Here is a 16,585-nt window from a genome sequence, read left to right as displayed (position 1 = left end):
ATCAGGGTGTAGATGAGCCATATGTAAAGATACTGGAAGATATCTATAGCGGCTCCACAGCCACCGTAGTCCTCCACAAAGAAAGCAACAAAATCCCTATAAAGAAAGGCGTCAGACAGGGAGATACGATATCTCCAATGCTATTCACAGCATGTTTACAGGAGGTATTCAGAGGCCTGGAGTGGGAAGAATTGGGGATAAAAGTTGATGGAGAATACCTTAGCAACTTGCGATTCGCTGATGATATTGCCTTGCTTAGTAACTCAGGAGACCAATTGCAATGCATGCTCACTGACCTGGAGAGGCAAAGCAGAAGGGTGGGTCTGAAAATTAATCTGCAGAAAACTAAAGTAATGTTTAACAGGCTCGGAAGAGAACAGCAGTTTACGATAGGTAGCGAAGCACTGGAAGGGGTAAGGGACTACATCTACTTAGGGCAGGTAGTGACCACGGATCCGGATCATGAGACTGAAATAACCAGAAGAATAAGAATGGGCTGGGGTGCGTTTGGCAGGCATTCTCAAATCATGAACAGCAGGTTGCCACTATCCCTCAAAAGGAAAGTGTATAACAGCTGTGTGTTACCAGTACTCACATATGGGGCAGAAACCTGGAGACTTACGAAAAGGGTTCTGCTTAAATTGAGGACGACGCAACGAGCTATGGAAAGAAGAATGATGGGTGTGACGTTAAGGGATAAGAAAAGAGCAGATTGGGTGAGGCAACAAACGCGGGTAAACGACATCTTAGTTGAAATCAAGAAAAAGAAATGGGCATGGGCCGGACATGTAATGAGGAGGGAAGATAACCGATGGTCACTAAGGGTTACGGACTGGATTCCAAGGGAAGGGATGCGTAGCAGGGGGCGGCAGAAAGTTAGGTAGGCGGATGACATTAAGACGTTTGCAGGGACAACATGGCCACAATTAGTACATGACCGGGGTAGTTGGAGAAGTATGGGAGAGGCCTTTGCCCTGCAGTGGGCGTAACTAGGCTGATGATGATGATGATGAAAGTAATCAGGCTGCTCAGGAACCTAGAGCGTTCTTACCAGCGTGCTGAAACTTTGTGGAGGTGTTCCGAATCAGGTACTTTCTTTAAATATTATTAAAACCCGAAGTTCTCGCTGCGTTTTTTTAGAGATTACATTTGCTAGCTGTGGCGCCCTTTCAGCTACACAGCTTCTCGTGCACGACCACCCAGAGCCATCACTGGGCGTCTCGCGCACCTCTAAATTCCTGGGCGTATATTTAAACGAAGGAAGGACATGCACCCGCCAAGGTAATGTAAACATAAAGGGGAAATAGAATGCATCAGTAAAGAAACAGAGTAATTTGGTGCTACAGTATTATAAGGTGGTGAGTGGAATCTGGAAAGGGAGTAATGGTGTCACAGCTAACGTTTGCAAATGCCATTCTGTGCTTCAAATTCGATATATTGTGACGGTTGCAAGTTAACCAAAGATCGCTACGCTAGTTATCATTGGGATACCACGGTAAAACGACAAATGAAACAGTGCAGAATTTAGGTTGGGCTTGATTTGAAGATAGAGAAGCGAACAGCATAATTAGTTTTGAAGAAGGACTTGGGAACATGGATGATATTAAGTCGGCGGCTAAGTGGCACACGTACCTGTAACTCAAAGGCGTGGACACAGAATGAAGGAAGAGGCCAAGAAAGTTGGGCATGCAAGTACAGGTTAACTTAAAGGGTAAATAGAGAACCGGGAGCCATGAAAAAGAAAATGAGCGAAACAAAGAAAATAAATTGGACGCAAAGAATGGAAACAAAAAAGAGCATGCGGATATAAAAGAATGAGAAGAAAGAAATTAGAAGGAAATATCTATACGATAACATTGAAGGAAGTACCCTCAGTTTTGAGGCTCGAGCTAGTTGCCAAAGAACAAAATCATAAGCCATTCCCCTCTGTGAAGGTGGTTGACCGGCGAAGCTGTTTAGCACACGACACGGGAGTGACACATAATTTTGAACAAAGTTACGAAATCATATATTATCTTGATGGGTGGTCATCTTGACGAAAGGTACACACACTCATGTATTCTCTTGATTCGTGGTCATTATTTCACTCGCAACAGCAATCACATTCTTTGATAATGTCATTCGATGCACGTACGCCGCTGGGTGGTCGTTTGGGCGAGATCGGTGCGGCATCGCAAGGAATATGTCTGCAACATGGAACGCGTAAACAGCTCTCTTTTAGGTACCGACACATCCACATTGAAATAATCGACAACGACAGCAGGGGTAGTGGCATCGCAGCTAATTCACGCAAAGTGAGTAGCCATGAACCACACGTTACTATGAGTCGTTGCATTTTTTACTTCCTTACTGGGGTATGAGCCATTGCTCATGGGGGTATGAGCAATTGATGATGACTCTTTTCGGCATTCTGTTCTATATGCCGTACGCGGGATTAGAAAGAATTTAAGCAGTGTTCGCTTCAGTTTGCTGAGCACTTGCAGCCTCTGCCTTACGGAACTATGAGCCATTGAATTTTTTGCTTGCTTACGGGGGTATGAACCATTGATGGTGATAGTTTTTGCTCATGAAGAAAAAAAATGAACGGAACCATAGCTGTATACAGCTTCTCTGTAAAAACATACCAGAACGAAAATTCGCAGCAAGATAAGGTATGTCTTTGCTGCACCATAATTCTGCAGACAACTCAGCACATCCTCATGGAATACGAAGTGATTCACCCAGTGAGACCCATAGTTAAAGTGTACCTTCCAGGAGCACTTCGATTTAAAGTGAATGGAAGCATCAACTGATCAGCAGCTGAGATAAGCAAGAGACGTTTAGAGTATTGGTGAAAAAAAGTCGCAGTAAGATAGCAACTTGTACACATTCGCTTCTTAACTAAATAAGAAGCATAGTGTCAGCGTGCACAGCAAACACTTGCACATCCCGCTCGATGACCGCGGACACTCGCTGTGAGAATGCTGGCGTGAGGAACCGCAGCAGCCGCAGCGAGTGAAGTGACTGTCGTCCTGTCTATCGCTTCCACGGAAAGTGAGTGCCGAAAACACACAGCACGCAAGAAGGTACGAGCAGCAAACGCAGATCGCTGTGAAGACAGGGCCGCGCGATCTCGGGCAGCCGCCACATCTGCAGTTCTAGCCTGAGCAGAACGGCGCTCTCCTTCCCTCCCCCCAGTGCGTCAAAACGTTGGGTACCTCGCGCGCCACGGAAGACGGCACGCTTCCCCTCCCCCCCCCCCCGCTTTCTTTCCTTTCGCGCAGGCGATATTCAGCCGCCATCGTCGACTCCCCTCGCATGCTTTCACTTGCATCTACAGCATGGGGCGCACGGCGACGGTGTTATCACCCTCGGACTTTATATGGAACATCACGGTGACGGCGACAGGAGAAACACGACTGGAGGGTCCATATAATTGCTCTCGCAATAAAAGCAGGGAAGAGGTTGACACGAGCGGATCGGCTACAGGCATAGGTAGCGGTATAAGCTAGATAGAGAAACCTTGAGGAAGAGAAAAAAAGATTTAAGTGATGTATACACAATGCGTGAATGAAAATCAGATGTAGCCGACTTGATTAACTCAAGCAGGCTAGGTGACGATTTGTAAACGCCGTGTTGCAAAGGGGTTGCCTGTAAATCATCATCTTCACCTGATATGTCCCGTATTTCTCGTCAAGATAAGCAAAAAGGATTGGATTATTGGGTTTAACGTGCCAAAATCGCCATTTGATTATAAAGCATGCCGTAGGGGCTGACTCCGGATTATTTTTCGCCACCGGGCGATCTCTAACGTGCCCCCAATGCACGGGACGCGGGCTATTTGCATTCAGGCCCCATGGAAATGCGGCCGCCGCGGCCGGGATTTGATCCCGCGACCTTGTGCTTAGCAGCGAAACACCATAGCCGCTAAGCCCCCGCGGCGGTTAACGAAATAGGAGGGGAAAAGCACAGTCAACACCAGATTTTGTCGTTCTGCGATGCCTTTAGCTCTTCCGAATACGGTGTAAGGCTCATGAAATCCCCATGCGAGTGCCTCATTCGTTTTCCTCACACTAGTTAGCCTTTCTTGCCAATAACCTCCAATATTTTACAGCGAAGCTGCATATGGCTTGCCGATTTGTCCTTCTTTGCGTCCGTCGGTCTGTCGGTCGCCTGTACGCCGAAAACTCCGCCGCAACCACATGCGCATGCGAGAAAAAAGAGAGAAATAGAAATGCCCGATTGGCCAACACCATCTGGATAGCGCAAGGCCTGCTTACTCCGATCCATGCTGTCACGCTACATGGCCAGAAATTTCCAGTGATAAGACTGGCGTGATGAAAGCGGTGACGTCAAAATTACTGTTGCCTGCTCGGGAGCATCACCATTAGATTCTATGACAGTTGGGCCAGGTAACATGAAGTCATGGTCGGAGTGATAAGGCCTTGTGCTATATAGGTCATGTCGGATTAGGTGCGCCTGTAGTGACGTCGTTTCTCTCCTTGGCAGCCGAGCACGCACGCATCTGTTTCTCTCCGGCTCCGAAATGGGTAGGCCACGCGCCATGCGTACTCCTGAGGAGCAGGTAGCTTTCCATCAGCAACGCCGGGAACAGAAGCGGGAACGAACTCGTCTATGCCGTGCCCCTGCTGTAGCCCAGTCACAAAAAGGGGCTCGTGCAGCCGAGCGCCAGCACCAACTGCGTACCGAGGACCCGGTAGCCTACCAAGGTGTCATTTAACGAACCTTCAGGATTAACCCACTGATAAACACTGGAGCCGCATGTTTCACCTTCGCTGGTTAACCATCTGTACGGAGTGCTTGGGTGGTGATTTGTTTAATTACTGCAGCTACTTATAGCAAAGGGCAGTAGCCTTTTAGCGGCCCTTATTCGCTTTCGAATTTCTTTTCATGGTAGTTGCTGTGTGAAAGGATGGTTTATTCGGTTTTATTTTCATAAAGCGTACGTACTTTTCTGTCGTTTCACACGACTATTATTTCCAAGTGCAGCCCTTGTCGTAGTTTCTTGGTAGTCCTTCCATCTAGTTGTGTCGTGATGTTACAAAAGTATGCTAATTTTGCTCAAGAAGAAAATAAGGAAGGCTGCAAATAAACTCATCGTATTCATTTTGGAACATGTGCATTTGTTAGCAACTCGACCTAATTTGTTTATAACGTGCACTCAGATGTAACCCTAGTAGTTTCGTATGTCTCCAAGCTTAGCATACTGATTCACAAACTTCAGGAATCAGTCTGGGTCTTCGACTGCTTTTTCAAAATGTCGCGGTTTGACTACAAAGCGAAGCATCAATTGTTATAGCAAATTATCAGACAGGCATATGAAGTAAGGATAGCACTTTTATTAGCATTACCAACTTGTAAACATTCGCTTGCTAACTAAATTAACGTACATGGTGCCAGCGTGCAGCGCGAACATGAGAACATTACACTCGGTGACCGCGTTCACTCGCTGTCGAAACTTTGGCGTAAGGAAATGCGGCAGCAGCAGTGAGCGAAGTAACTTTCGTGCAGTCTGTCGCGTCAATGTAAACTGAGCGCCAAGCGCACACATCACGCACAAAGCTACGAGCCTTCGGCGCACGTAGACTCTGTTCCCAACGCAGGTCGCTCTCAAGACACGGCCGCGCGACCGGGCGCAGCCGCCACGTACGCACTTACAGCAGAGGTGGAATGAGCCCCTTCCCTCCCCTCTTCCTTGTGCGTTGCAACGTTGTGTGCTTCGCGCGCGACGGAAGACGGCGCGCTTCCTCCCTACTCCCCTCCCTTTCCTGGGGCAAGCTGTAACTCGCATATAGACCGTTTCATCGGGCGAGGAGGATAGGGCGCGCGGAGAGCCTTTCCACCTCTCTGGCTTGGGCGATCCAGCGCGGCGCTGCTTGAAAGTATTGCTGTCGCGTGCTGCGGAACTATTTCGAGATGCTTTAGGTGGTACTTTATCAAATTTACGCCATGTCCGTTCATATAAGGTCGTTAGGGAAGCCTTTCGGTGCATAGGTAACTACAGTAGGCGGAAATATCTCTTAGGGGCGCAAAAATGTGACGGGCTTTATCAGTCGCGGTGTGTGTATGTGTTGTGAACTATTTTGCTTATGTCGGTTTAATTCAACAAAGAAAACCGGTGTCTCTGTATTAGCAGCATGAAATGGTAAATCTGCTCACTTTCTGATCGCTTGGCGTACGGAGTAAAACATAAAGCATAAGAGCGCATGCTCGTGCACGGCCAACCTGGGGCAACCACGAAACATCTAAGCGGCAGGCGCTCTCACATATTTGTGATGCACCGGCATCGTTCTCGCGCATTTCAAGTCTAGTAGGCTTCAAATTACCATATGCCTACGCTAGCCTTCCTTCATGAGGCCGATGGCGCTGCTCAACACCGCGATCACTGCGGTTGGTGAACCAGCGTGATACATATGTAAGCTGTGCGCTTCGGCATTGCCTTTTTGGCCTGTATACAGCCATGAAATATGAGAGGGATCCCATAGAAAGAATGCGATGCCTATTTCTGAGGAAAAAATTTTGGTAATACGTGTGAGTGCGTCGTAGAGAACGGAACAAACACATCCGAAAAAAAAATTCGGTTATCATCCTGTTTCTCGAAAAAGCAAGAGAAAACGGGCCAACACCGTAATACTACCTCGCATAGTCACGCCGCACAACATTTATACATATATAACCCTGATGCCATATGCTTGGACTATGCGGTATATGGAACAAAGGTATCTGTAATCCAGCACCTACCACTGCTTAGGACGCTCGCGCAGTTCGTAAAGAGTCCCTTTGCTGGACAAGCTTAATTCAGACTGTAAGGTATGCTACTATTGCTTGCCAAAACTATTTTATTCAGGGGCGGAAACCTCATCCATCGAACCAAGTAGTCACGCAATGTAACCTGCAGAGAACAGTTTGAACGCTTGGCAATGTATAACATCACAGCTCCTATCGTAGCAGAACGGTACCCACGCTGTTACGATCGTCGCGTATGTTTCATGGCTCCTAAACCGCAGCTTAGAATTAGAGGATAATACTGCAATAAGGTCACATTAGTGACTCGAACATTCAGAAACACACAATTGATCTCCGAGGCTGATTGTAGGCTCAAATATGCGCGCACACATCGCGCTGCGTGTTCCTTACAGCTTAATGCCAGCAGAAATTCTGGCCATGACGCATTAAACCGCTTCAGCACGTCTCACAGAACCGTTTACCACGTAGAAGACGCACGTCATACTAAACAGACCGCACGACCGCGAAAACAAACGCGAGAACCTACCGCCGAGCGTATACCTGCCATGCAAGAGATCGCTTTCATCCAAGCCAGTATGGCGCTGCTCATAGGCGGCGCCACTGCGTTCACAATATGGCGGCGCCTACGAAAAAACGGTCTATACTGTGTAAGGCGCGTGGCGACGGTGTCATCGCCCTTGGACATTATATGAAACATGACAGCGACGCCAACGGTAGAAATGCGCCTAGAGTGTCCATATAATTGCTGTTGCAATATTAACTTTAGAAAGCACGCGAGTGCGGCGCTTTCTTGGCATTAAAGCGTTGGTGACGCTGCAAAGCGGCACGTGAGATGCAGCAGTTATGAGGAAAAATAAATAAGAGAGATTGAAAAATAAACGAAGGAGAACTATAGGTCCGAGACTACGAGGCAGTGCTAGGTCTCGGCGTTGTCAGGGAGCACGGCTTCGTGGCTTGTATCAGGTCCGTGCAACCAATGACGCAATGAATAGATATAACCGAACCCATGAAGGCCGAGCGCACAAAAGGACGGCATGCACTCACCGAAATTTATTGGGCGAGAAGATGAGTCACAGAACTCTGAGAGTACCTTACGTATGGTTGATGATTAAGCTAGACTGAAAGGAAATGAACTGTCCGTGATTGATGAGGAAAACAAACTATACGGAAAAGAAACGAAAAACATAAAAACGAAGGTATGGCCTTACACTCTCGCTCCCTGAAAGCCACAAATTGAGAAAAGTAACCTCTTCCGCAGCTGTAGTCGCCGCTGCTCTTTTCGGCGGAGTACGACGGAGAGCCATAAGAGAGCGCCGCCGAGAGAGAAAGAAGGTCTGTCTCGATTCCAAAGCCGCAACTTCATTTACAGTTGACCACATAATTGAGCTGCACTGCCGGCGTGGAGATTGGCTGTCACCCCGCCTGAACGCGCACTTAGCTCGAGGAGAGAGCACGCGAGGAGGGCGTCATCGATTGGAAGGATTGCAGATGAAAGGCAGTCGGCTGCAGGCTGAGGGTCGAGAACGCCGCGTCTGGACTGAAGCGGCTTGGAGACGGCTGGTCGATGTCTCGGAAAGGCGCCATTACTTCGCTCACTCGCTGCCTATCTTTTTTCTATGCTGTTCATTAACGGTACCTGGCGTAGGCTGCAAGAAAAATTATCGGCAGCCGCATCACTTAGAGCTGTGAATCGTCGGTTGGCTCATCGCGAGCCGGCGGTCGGAATGGATTATTGTAGGCTACTCATTACTAGACGCACTGGTCAACGCGTTCTAGTTTGCCTGGCAGGTTGGTGAGGGAAAGGTTTTCGTTTTTGTTGTTGTTGAATCTCCAAATGTGCGCTTTGCTGCGCGATGGGCACACGCGCAATAGATATTGCTCCACTATATAACACAATTAAACTGATCCATTCGTGTCATTAAAACGATTTCATGATTAATTTGTTCCCAATTTTATTTACTGAAAAGTTGTAACATGAATCATTGATAGGCCGCTTAACGTGGCCCTTCACTGCAGAAGTTACGCACTATATATTGTAAGCAGTTACTGCAAATTCTGAAACCGCTTTTAGCGGAAGGGCAAAATATACCTGCAGGATTGGAGTGACGCCTGACACCGACAAAAGATGCCGAGAGCGAGTGGGGCTTTACTAATCCAGCTACAACCAAATTAGAAAGGCCCACTTAGCTTGAAGAAAGACGCTCCCTCACTAGAACAGGATTTGTCCTCCCTGGTGTACTATTCGGCCACTACCTTCCTGATCATTCCTACAATTAACCCATGGCCCTGAGTCCCCAGCAGCTGCGGAGCATCTGACCAAGGCGGCAGTCAGACCTGTAACGCAGCAGAGGGTGCTAACAATCTCTGGGCCGGGCAGGTCCCCAGTGGAAACTGACCCTGTCAACCTTTAACAGCCGAGCTCTGTCGAGTGAGGCTAGCGTAGCAGGACGTTGAGGAACCGTCAGGCATTGTTTGGGATGTCATCGGCCTTAGTGAGGTTAGAAGAACTGTTGAAGCTTATACAGTGCTGACAAATGGCAACGTCCTCTGCTATAAAGGACTATCAGATAAGATGCAGTTCCAAGTAGGACTCCTAATCCATAAGGACATAGCGAGCAACATTCACAAATTCTACAGCATTAACGAGAGGGCAGCAGTATTCGTAATTAAAGTTAATAAGAGGTATAAATTAAAGGTAGTACAAGCCTACGCTCCAATTCCAGTCGTGATGATGAGGAAGTAGATCAGTTTTATGATGTTGAATTAGCCGTGAGAAAAGTGCAAACTCAGTATAGTGTAGTAATGGGCGACTTCAATGCAAAAGTGGGGAAAAAGAAGGCTGTTGAACAAGCAATTGGCAACTACGGTGTTGATTCTAGGAACGCTAGAGGAGAAATGCTGGTAGAATTCCCAGAGAGGAATAAGCTTCGAATAAAGAACACCTTTTTTCAGGAAGGGAGTAAAGGGAGAAAAGGGAGACGTTAAAGAATTCAAAACTTATAGGCCCATTTGCTTAGTTCTAGTATTATATAAAATATTTACCAAAATTATCTCCAACCGAATAAGGGCAACACTGTACTTTAGTCAACCAAGGGAACAGGCTGGCTACAGGAAAGAATACTCTACAATTGATCACATCCATGTTATTAATCAGGTAATCAATAAATCCGCAGAAAGCAATAAGCTTCTCTATATGGCTTTCATATATTACGAAAAGGCATTTGATTCAGTAGAGATACCAGCAGTCATAGTGGCATTACGTAATCAACGAGTACAGACCGCTGACGTAAATACCTCGGGGAATATCTATAGAGATTCCACAGCTAACTTCAGTCTACAGAAGACAAGTAGGAAGATACCTATAATGAAAGGAATCAGACAAGGAGACACAATCACTCCTATGCTATGCACTGCGTGCATGGAAGAAATATTCTAGCTATTAAACTGGTAAGGCTTAGGAGTAAGGATCGACGGCGAATATCTCAGCAACGTTCAGTTTGCTGATGACATTGTTCTATTCAGCAACACTTCAGACGAGTTACAACAAATGATTGAGGACCTTAATAGGGAGAGTGTAAGAGTAGGGTAGAAGATTAATGTGCAGAAGATAGGGATAATGATTAATAGATGGGCAAGAGAACAAGAGTTCAGTATCGCCAGTCAGCCTCTAGATTCTGTCAAGGAGTACGTTTACCGAGGTCAAATAATCATAGGGAACCGTGATTTTGAGAAGGAAATTCATAGAACAATAAAAATGGGTTGGATCCTATACGGCAGATATTGTAATCTCCTGACTGGAAGCTTACCGTTATCATTGAAAAGGAAGGTGTACAATGAGTGCATCTTATCAGTGCTGACATATGGGGCAGAGACTTGGAGAGTGACAAGGAAGCTTGAGGACAAGTTAAGGACAGCGTAAAGGGCAATAGAACGAAGATTACTAGGCATAACGTTAAGAGATAGATAGAGAGCGGTTTGGACCTCAGAGCAAACGGGTATAGGCGATATTCTAAAAATGGAGCTTGGCAAATCATGTAATGCGCAGGTTAGATAACCGTTGGACCATTAGGGTAACAGAATGGTTACGAAGAAGAGGGAAACGCAGTCGAGGACGGCAGAAGACTAGGTGGAGCGATGAAATTAGGGAAATTCGCGGGTGCTAGTTGGAATCGGTTAGCGCAGGACAGGGGTAATTGGAGATCGCAGGGAGAGGCCCTCGTCCTGCGGTGGACATGAAATAGACTGATGATGAAAATATGTGGACTTGGTGTTGTAGGAGACATTGCAGAGAGATTTCTCGTAGGGCCAACTGTATATTCTCACGCAGCATTCATGAAAGAATGTGTAAAAGTTTAATGTTCTGATTGGGTTTGTTGCCTCGTACGTTACTATATAGTACTCCGCCAGGTGAAAATTTAAATATAAATTATGGGGTCTTTACCTGCCAAAACCACTGTGTGTTTATGAGGCACGCCGTAGTGGGGGACTCCGGAAATATGGATCAACTGGGGTTCTATAACTAGCACCTAATTCGAAATACACGGGTGTTTTCGCATTTCGCCCCCATCTAAATGTGGCCGCCGTGGCCGGAATTCGTACCCCCGACCTCGCGCTTAGCAGCTAAAAACACCATAGCCACTAAGGAACAACGGCGGGTTCAGACAGGTGAAACAAATATATATATTGGGTAGGCTGTACCGAGGACGCAGCAGCAGTACGGTACATGAAACGCCTTGTGTATGCCGCTGAGCGTATGTGGCAACTAGGATACAAAAATGATATCGCCAAATAAATACACACGTGACATTTACTAACACATTAGAAAACTTACAGGCTTAACAAGTATAGCCTGCGGGGAGTCGTACTGGAACCAAATAAAACTATTGCATCACCGGCATCAAATCGTACAAAAGATTAACAGCATATGCGCTAAGGTCAAGCTTACACAGTTCCACAGGGGTCAGTAATAGGACGGTTTTTATTTCTTGTATGCAATGATGATATTGTAGGTATACCATGTTCTTTGAACGAGAAGGAAGAGAGTTAACCGAGCGGCCCGATCTTTATTAGTGATATCATAAGAAGCCAACAAACACTGACACCAAGGAAAACATAGGGGAAATTACTGATGCTTAATAAATGAAATAAAGAAACGATAAATTAATAGAAATTAAAGTGGTTGAAAAGCATTCTGCGGCAAAAAGGGCGTTCCACGTCCGCCGCCAAGGTCTGTGAGTGGTGGCGCTGGCTAACGCTCCCAGGGTTCTACCAGGACACATAAATGCCCAAAAAAGTGGATGGGGAAACGGTGCCGCGGTAGCTCAATTGGTAGAGCATCGCACGCGAAATGCGAAGGTTGTGGGTTGGGTTCCCACCTGCGGCCAGTTGTTTTTGTATCCACTTTAATTTCCATTTATTTATTTATCGTTTCGTTATTCAATTTATTAAGCACAAAAAATTTCCCCTACATTCTCCTTGGTGACACTGTTTGTTGGCTTCTTATGATATGACTAATAAAAATCGGGCCCCTGGGTTATAACCGCCTTCCTTCTCGTTTATTACATAACGAGGGTCTTGAATCCGGCTACATTGATGCCTTCAGGTAGCATGTGTGGGTTTATTGACCAGTTGCCTTCACCCAAAAAGATCACGTTCTTGTGACGCCTGCGGCAAAAAGGACGTTCCGCGTCCGCTGCCAAGGTCTGTGAGTGGTGGGGCTGGATAACACTCACAGGGTTCCTCTAGGACACACAAACACCCAAGAAAGGGGATGGGGAAATGGTGCCGCGGTAGATCAATTGGTAGAGCATCGCATGCAAAATGAGTGGTTGCGGGTTTGGTTCCCATCTGCGGCAAGTTGTTCTTTCATCCACATTAATTTACATTAATTTATCGTTTGTTTATTTCATTTATTAAGCACAAGTAATTTCCCGCATGTACTCCTTGGTGTCAGTGTTTGTTGGCTTCTTAAGATACGTTCTTATGAAGTTATTGTGTACGCACAAGACACCAATATTCCTTTTTTACGCACGCGGACATAAGGGATTGGATGTAAAGGATAATACCAACCTTGCGTCACATTCAGCCTTGCGTAGGCGAAATACACTACAGCCTAATATAGAAAAATCAACGTATGCCATATTTCCCGCACTGAACAAGGAAGTAAGTAGTGAAATAGTTGTTAATTTTGAAGGACAACATGCAAATAAGAATAAACAGCCCTACTTTTTGGTGCTTGAAATGCACATGTTCTTAATCTAGCCACTGCGCACTCCCTAACTATTCAATGTGTATAAAATTGCCCACCTAACCTTTTTCTGCCTTAAGCAAAACAAGCACAAATCACACTTCCCTTCGAGTTTATATTACGAAATATCACTATGGAGCACTAGAATACAAACTAACTAAAGAAATTAATTATGCCACAAAAGAAAACATTGCTCATTTATGAAAACTACCAGGAACCGAATTATGTCGTACGTACGTCACGATTATTTTTTTGCTGAATGTAGCATGTTACAAGCAAGCTATCTTCACTATCTTAAACTAGAGCACATATAGAGTAAAACCTCGATATAACGAAGTCTCTAAAATCGACAATTTGTTTCGCTATATCGAAATTTCCTTATAATGTGATTTGACATGTTATGCAAAAAGTAGGGTCGCCGATGGATTTTTTTTCCTCACACGGAAGAGGCCCGCAAAATTTGCCGACGTATCAGACAATCAGAAAAAGCACATTTGAATGAGCAAAATACAGTAACTGGCCTGCGCGGCACACGCACCACAGTCATAGCGTAGGCTGGAAGAGCGGCTCTGTAGGAACGCCATTTTCATGAACATGAAGTACAGGGTCTTCGCGGCAAAGTCTCTTGGTGTCGTTTTCACGAGCACGATCTAAACAGCCCGCCCGGCTTCGACAGCAGGCCGCGGCGATTGCTGAGGCTTGTGCTGCTCTCTTCACAGCGGTCTGCTGAACCCGATGTTGCCTGGTTTTAGCCGCGCGCGTAGTTCTACGATTCGTTTCTTCAGTAGCGGTTCGTGCCTTGCGATAACACGCTATAACGCGTACCGCAGAGTAGACACAGGTATCTTGACTACATGGCTCACATGTCACATACCTGAAGCATGGCACGGCCCGTTGATGATGTTGTTGTTGATGATAATTGTTTATTAGCATACCCTTCAAAACGGGGTGCTCTCAAATAATCACCTAGCATGCTTCAGTTAACCAGGTCCCGCTACGCGTAGCATGCAACTGCTATGCGCAACTGCTACATATCGGGACAACTGGTGGAATATAACGGAACTGCAATGCAAAATTTGTACGTATGTATACGCTACGCGGCGCGCACGTTTCATAGCGTGTGAAATGGTACGATGCGAAGTTAATGATGATGATTTAATGACACTTCCGTTGAAACGGTACAGTGAGCCTGCATGAATTAATCAGGCATGCCATATCTGCTTTTCATTACATGAATATTTATACATCTCCATAATTTTCTTCTTCTTCCCCAAGGCTTTATCTACCCCCTACCGCTACATATGCAAATGCTACATCACGTGTCGCATAGTGTAATAGTATGCAACTGCAATCCAAAGTGCGCGCGTATAGACGCTACGCGGCACGCATCTCACATCGCAACGCAAGTGGCACGATACGATGCCAATGATGGAGATGATGATTTATTGTCATCCTCTTTGAAACGCGCCGGTGGCATAATCACCTAGCCAGCTTGATTTATTCAGGCGCATGATATATAAAACTTTTTTTTTCTTTAGCGTTCTCGCATCCATCTCCTTAAACTGCATTTCCTCCCTCAAACCTTCTTTAACCTTCTTGTACCGTTACTTGCGCATCTGATACATGGCGTTCTATCCGTTGTAATAATATGCAACTGCAATACAACGTGTGCACGTATCGGTGCTACGCGGCGCGCATGTAAGATAGCGTGTCCCCTCGCATGCTAGGACGCGTTTGTAGGGCAATTTCTCGCTGCATGCCAGCAAGCGCTCGCGCGACTCGGTGGTACAGTAGCTGACTCCAGCGCAGCGGAACGTGGTTGGATCCCAGTGAGAAATTAGTATTTTTTTTTTTTCAGTTCCGGCGATAGCGCCTATGGACACTGGCGGCACAAGAGGCGGCGGACACAATCGCCAGCCGAAATGGCTATTGAATGAGCACGTAACAGCTTACACTGTAAAAAATAATTTTCTGGAATTTGAGAGACGGCGACTAAAGATGGTTTCTTGCCGTTACGACTATATTCGCATCGGGGATACGAAGCGAAGCCGGCCAGAATTTCGCGCTCACTCCGTCTCCGCGTCTGATATTGTGCTCCGTAGTAGGAGGACGCTATCATGAAAGGCGCCGGCAGCGGGGCGTGAATGCTTCGTCTGCCTACCGCTTCAAAGCGTCTGGGAAACTCGAGATTACACGGAATACAGAACTAAACATGCGGGAAGGCAGCACACCTGATGCCACGCCATCTCAGTACCACCAACCAGTTGCACACAATGTAGATTACTTCTCGAATAGGACGCACGGGCTGCGTCCTATATGCGCTGAGCGGCACTGACAGCCATACGTAGCGGCGGCCGCGCTAGAACAGGAGTGGCAACCTGCCCTCCCCCCTCTTGCCGCCCCCTTATTCGCGCTAGCTCGCGTTACCCTGAGCTCGCTCCCCTCCCCTTTAAGACAGGGCTTATTAATACCGCCATCCTTCTCAGTTAAACCACGTAAGCTTTCAATCTCGCGCCCAAAGCATGCCAAAATATTATCGCCCTTGGATTTTTACGGAATATGACGCTGCTCCACTTTGGCGGTCGCTCTTGTTTGCGCGGCGCGCGATTCGAGAGGTGCATCGACGAGCACCAGCTTGCAATTCAACCATTTGACATCTGCGCCCCCGGATGTTTGCATTTATTGTCTCGGTATTCCTTCGTAGCGGCAGGGAAATTTCATATTAAAATCGCGTGTAAACACACTTCGTTATATTGACATTCTAAATAGCTTCTGTTCTATAACAAGAAGTTATAAAAAATTGAATACTTCATTATGGTGATAATTTCGTTACATTACAATTCGTTATATCGAGGTTAAACTGGTTGTATAGCAACGTACTCTATTGATACGTTTGCAAAAAGTTTATTAATAAACTAGATATAGAAGAGAAGAGACGCCATTGACACGCACCAATTATGCCAAAGAAACAAGCAGAAAACGTAGAACAGCCTCAAATAAACTACAAAAACACCGGAAGGCCAAGAGAAGAACCATGAACGGACGGTCCTCGTAAAGTAAGTCAACTGTCCTGCCACACCGAAGACCATCGGCGCACACAATTTACTTTGTGCCAGACGCACCTGTGGACAACGTCAGCCGCCTTAATCGGCAAGCGATATCCGTTTCTCTGAAGGCTTTTCTCCCACGAGATATTAAGGAAATTTGAATGAAAAAAAAATCAAAAGAACGCCCTGGCTGTTGATGTCCACAACAGAAGCGCAATCGATGCTTTGGTGGCAGTGAAATGCTTGAACAACAGTAATGCCGACTAACTCGTTCCGAAGGACAAGGAAACCATGGCTGATGTTGGTTATCGTATTGACGCATCGATTGGCGACAGCGACCTGCCAATTTTAATCAAATCTGCGACAGATGGTGGCGCCTTGTCAATTCGAGCTTTATTGGGCTGGTGTTTAAAAGTGACTTTCTACCAACACACATAAAGGTCGGCCAATTTCACCATGCGGTACAGCATTTCGCACCCAACCACATCAGTGCCGAAGATGTCAAAGAATCGGATGGCTGAGTGCTGTATGCCTAAATTCATTT

General features: G+C 46.3%; 1 protein-coding gene across 1 annotated transcript in view; it reads left to right on the top strand.

The window, feature by feature from the left end:
* The window catches only part of LOC142567978 (tachykinin-like peptides receptor 86C), a 600,605-nt gene that overhangs the window by 414,458 nt on the left and 169,562 nt on the right, over nucleotides 1–16,585 (top strand). The window lies entirely within an intron of this gene.

Source organism: Dermacentor variabilis, unplaced genomic scaffold (genome assembly GCF_050947875.1).
Source record: "Dermacentor variabilis isolate Ectoservices unplaced genomic scaffold, ASM5094787v1 scaffold_15, whole genome shotgun sequence".
Taxonomy (NCBI): Eukaryota; Metazoa; Arthropoda; class Arachnida; order Ixodida; family Ixodidae; genus Dermacentor; species Dermacentor variabilis.
This window is presented reverse-complemented; position numbering and strand designations above follow the sequence as displayed.